Genomic DNA, 4,963 nt, shown 5'->3' on the forward strand with positions numbered 1-4,963 from the left:
AAAACCTGCTGGAAGCAGGCAGCTAGTACAGCAAATTGGTCTCCTTGTTTAAATAAATAAAGTGCTACCTTTCCAAAGCCAAAGTAGATGCAAAGTTTTGGCATCTACTCCAAATGATTCAAGATCAGCATCTAATTGTATTTGGATATGCTTTTTAAAGGTGTTTTTGGGGGAAAAGTTAAAGGGTGAAATATAAATATATATAAGTTAACTTTCTCCACTCAGTCTAACTTTGACAACTGAATACCTAATAACAAGAAAGGGGTTGTTTTTCTTCAAAACTGTTTCACTTTCATAATGTTTACTGTTGTTTGAATGATAAATTGTATTGAGAAATTGGTTGTATCTGTATGGCTGCTATCCATCTGAAGATCAGTACACTCTTGTTTTTGATGCATTGTGTTATGTCTTGTCTTCTGTTTGCTGAAAATAGCTACTGCTGACAGCAGATTGTGATATTTCTGACAACTTTTGGCTGGACTCAGAAAGCTGCTAGGTTACAGGAAAATATTAGGTTTCTTTAAACAAATGCCAACATTGTTTAATAACAGATGGGACATCCATTTCCTTGACATCAAATGCTATTTTATTTTGATCATATCTTTTTGTCTAAATGTTCAAACAGAACTGAACTATGGGGTGCTATCAAACCATCTTCCTACATTTCTTACACATTTTCATCTGACAGATTTATTTACAAATAGATACTTTATATCAGTTGACTCCAAAGATGTTTCTGTTTCCATATTTGATGTTGGTCAACTGTATTAAATCTTTTATGACTGAGTGTTGCCTATTGGTAGTAGACAAGAAGAGCTTTTAGAGACAACACATACAAAAGGCAGCAAAATGGCCAAAGAGTTAAAGTTCTTTTCTAAGAATCAGTTTCTCACTCATCAACTTTCTTCAAGCTTTATTCCATCATCATTTCAGCCATCTTTTCGGGACACAAACAATCTAAGCAGTTCTAATTCATTCAGATGACATCGTAGCTATCACTAAAAAGGGAGATCTCGCTTAGCTCAAATTTCACAATCCAGCTGCAAATGAACTCCTTTCTTCACTCAACATTAGTTCTAACACCAAGCAGCTCACGGTTAATCTACCCAGAATAGCATCGTTCAGGTATGCCTTCTAGAAATTCAGCCCCTTCGCTTCAGGATGAGAGTTGAATCCATCTCCAGTCTTACCATTCTCCTCATATTCTATTAAATGCCCTGTTGTTCTTTTGCCTGGGCCTGTCTCAAGAATCCACCTTTAGTAGCCCAGCTCATTGTACCCAGTCCCCATATGATTCTGAACTGTTTCAAATCCTTCACATAACCATCATCCCTTTTCCCTCTCTCAACATCTTATTAATTTGTCTCTTCATCTGTCTGGTTCTGTCTCTTTGAACCCTAGTCAGAGGTTTAAGGTTTCTTCCTGTTAAAAGGGGGGGTTTCCTCTCCACTGTCACTACAAGCATATTTGGTGTGATGGATAACCTTCAAGTCAAAGATTTGATGCAATCAGCTGGTTTTCCTGAGAGATAAAACTTTGAACCAATCTGACTATATGATCTGGTTGAATTGTCTCTTTAAAGTGTTTTGAGATGACGTGTTATGAATTGGCGCTGTATAAATAAGCTGAATTGAATTCAATCATCTAACCGATAACCTGTAACAGTCACCCATCCATACATCCTCCTATATTCACCTATACATGTCCCTTAAAGGTTTCAGAACAAGTACCTCCCAGATCCATTCATCGATTTCCACTCATTGCAAATAATCTCAGTCATAGATTTCTTACTCTGCGCTCAGATCCAAATCTAGAATAATCTTACCATAAACTTGGAATTAATCTAGATTAATCATTTGAATTCTGCCAAACGCATTCATGATATGCGTGTGCTACCTCCAGATTTAAAAGAAAAGGTTTACTTTTTTTTTAATTTTGACAGTTATAAATAAATATTTACTGACTTGTTACTGTGTTTTTGCTGCAAAAAATAGTGTCTTACTTCCATTTCTAGATGTCTCACTTTAAGAATATGGCACCTGTAATCGTCTGGAGAACTAGCTGGGAGGTTGCGTCTATCACCTGAGCGAGGAGATTGTTTAGCTTGGCTGATAGAGCTGTGATTATAGCCGCATCCATGTCAGCGTGTCACGTTTAATGTGGTAATTTCACAGAATGTGTACAGAGGTTGGAAGACTGATTCGTTTTTCGCCCCCAGATATACACCTGCGCTAAAATATGAAGGTGAAAGTCATCATTAGTGTAAACCCATCTCCCAACACAACTGTGAGAACAGATTAACAACACTATTTTGTTTATCGCCTGATAAGAGTCTGGGCTTAATGCTATGCGTTAACGCCGATAACGGCCAGGGCCACTGGATGCATTTTTTTATCAGGGGATCCTGTAGAATTTTTTTTTTTTTTTAGACAAAATACCTATGACCCTATATAAAATAAATAAAATTAACAGATTGAGATTCACTACTTTATTTCCATATGCACTTCAGTGTACACAACTAGGGTCTGTAAGACAGACATCATCAATAAAATGAATCAATAATCAGTTCATAGGTGAATAGATGCGATTCTAATTAAACTTCACACTAAAAGCAGTGACAGTTTTCTGCTTTCAGACAATCAAAACACAAAATATGATCAGTCTCTTCCACAAAATGCAGCAACTGCCATCTAGCAAACCAAGCTGTTCTCAAAGAACATTAAAAAGATGCTATTACTGGATGTTGGCTGGAAGGGCTTATCTAATCCAATCACGCTAGGCTGGGTTGCGGATGCTGGGGCTGAGCCTGCCGGTGCAGCTGCCATCAGAGGTGGGCAGACAGTCTGCTCACTCCGGCTGCTCTCCCTTATCGTGGTTCTGGTACTAGTGTTCCTCTTCATTGGTGGTGGTTTTCCCAAAAAAATCTGAAATGTGTTTCTCTGCCATGTTTCCTCCTCATTTCTGTCATTAGACTATGTAAATTTACTGGTCTGCTGCTGCGAGCGGGACACCTCTTTAAACGGCGACCACAAGCTTGCTTGACGCTGCCAACGCAACGTAACTTCCGTGAACTTGTGTTGGCCTCAACATGATAAATAAAAATTCAAATACTCGTGATAGAGAAATAAAAAAGTCAAACTCATTTCCTAAACTATTCAAAAGAATTGTGTAAATTATGCAAACTCTCGCCACCCCCCAGCACCCCCACTTCCTGTGACCATGATTAGGCCCGCCACTAATGGAGAGGCTGTCTACAGGGGGGTGAGACATCTGTCCAAGCAATTTAACTCTAATTTGATCAGGAAACAAAAAAGGCTGTGGAGTTTATTGATGACCAGCCCATTAATTGGTTAGTGACTCAAAGACTTGTATGGCCTCCCCTGCTGAAGTACTCTGTGGATTGTTTTGCCTCAAATTTGTCAGATCTTCAAGGTAATTACAATATGTTATGTAGGTAGCCTGAGAATTTTGAATGATGATTTCATACATATCGATTCTGACTCTCCACTAAAGGCTGTTGCTCTCAGTCAGTTTAAATCTTTTCACCTTTGTCCCCAGTGCACCCAGTAACACTATTTAAGCCCATTGTGCCAACACCTTGAATGCAACTGTGATTTGGGAGTGGACATATAGAAGGTATTCTTCCCTGTGAGTGTTAGGTTGAACTAAGTAGCCACAACACAATGGTAAACACAGGATTATGACTTTTAACTGTTAAAACAGGTGCCTGCCAGAAAATGCAGATTTTGAACGTGGCATGTATTTTCTTCCAGTGTGAATCGGTATCTTGTCGGTAAGTGTTGCTGCTTGTGTAACTTTTTACCCAATGTGTAAGAGAGCTGGAATTGATAGCAAAGGAACCATGGCAAACTGCTAACAACACATTCACACAAATGCACATTGACTCAAGTTAAATTTTCATGTGCAAAAGGAAAAAAGAGGTATAAAAAGGGATCCAAATGCTTTATACATTTTTTTATTTCCTACATTTTTTACGTCCTAAATATGATTAAACTTGAATTTAAAGACAATATCCTAATGATTGCATATCTAATTTACCAGGTAATGACTACTTCTTACTCAAATGACTTCTTGAAAGAACAGACGAACAAAGCAGATAGCACCACAGAGTGATATGAACTAGGAGCCAAACAGCAAAACATATTACAACAGAACAATTAGGCATGAGCCAGATATGATTGGCATATATGGAGTTGTGATTAGTAGGACAATCAATTTTTGAGTCTAATTAAATTAATATAGAACAGCTTTGAAGGAGCATCAACTGGGGCATTCAAGGAGAACGATACAATGCAAAGAAACACAGGGGGAAAAACAGCTAAGGAGAAACAGGAAAACACAGGAGGGTAAAACAATGACTAACAACATGACTTAATTTTAAAGTAACCAGGGATGGGAAGCATTATAAAAAAAAAAAAAAAAAAAACTAAAGAAAACACCATCGCTGAAGAAGGTTAATGAAAAAAAAAAAAAAAAAAGGAAATCTCTGGACTTTAACTGCCATTTTTTTGGACAGCCTTTTGCAGAATGCTTCTGATTTTACCAAACATATTCAACCGATTTAGAGGCTGAAGAAAAAAAAACAAAAAGACAAAAACAACGAAGGGCAGAAGTGGTAAGTTGTAAAGTGGGATGGTCTAGCCTTCAGCGGTGGTCCGCTGAAGGCTAGACCATCCCATCCCATCCCATCCCATCCCAAGACGTGTATTGGAAGGATACACATCTTAAGAAATACAAATGAATAAAGAATTACCGGTAAATGTCACATGACAAAGGTTAAAGTAAAATCTGGATCAATTATAATTAAGATAAGGGGTCCTTAATTAATTTTTAAAGGGAAATATCACCAAACAGGGCAGGCCTGAAGAAAAACCAACTATTTGGTGCGATTTTTTCTTTTTGCCTCTAGTAAAGTTAAATAAGGTTATCTCGTTCGGAAGTT

This window comes from Cyprinodon variegatus, unplaced genomic scaffold, assembly GCF_000732505.1.
Source record: "Cyprinodon variegatus isolate N-32 unplaced genomic scaffold, C_variegatus-1.0 Scaffold187, whole genome shotgun sequence".
Taxonomy (NCBI): Eukaryota; Metazoa; Chordata; class Actinopteri; order Cyprinodontiformes; family Cyprinodontidae; genus Cyprinodon; species Cyprinodon variegatus.